Raw genomic sequence first — 228 nt, 5'->3', positions numbered from 1 at the left:
AAGAAAATATTGAGACAAGCTTTACAAGTAAAATTTTTGAGATAGCACAAAATTTTCAATTCTTTTTGCCCATGCACTAACTTTATTAATGGTTGTTGATAACCATCATACTTCTCAAACATTACACCTAACCCTTTAATTGATTGAAAGCATTCCATTGTACGAGGCAAGTTGCTTTAAGCGTTAATAATTTTTTAAAAAAAATTGTGCAACCTTATGAACATTTTA

Source organism: Vigna angularis, chromosome 6, assembly GCF_016808095.1.
Source record: "Vigna angularis cultivar LongXiaoDou No.4 chromosome 6, ASM1680809v1, whole genome shotgun sequence".
Lineage (NCBI taxonomy): Eukaryota > Viridiplantae > Streptophyta > Magnoliopsida > Fabales > Fabaceae > Vigna > Vigna angularis.
The sequence above is the reverse complement of the archived record's forward strand: the minus strand, read 5'-3'. Positions refer to the sequence as shown.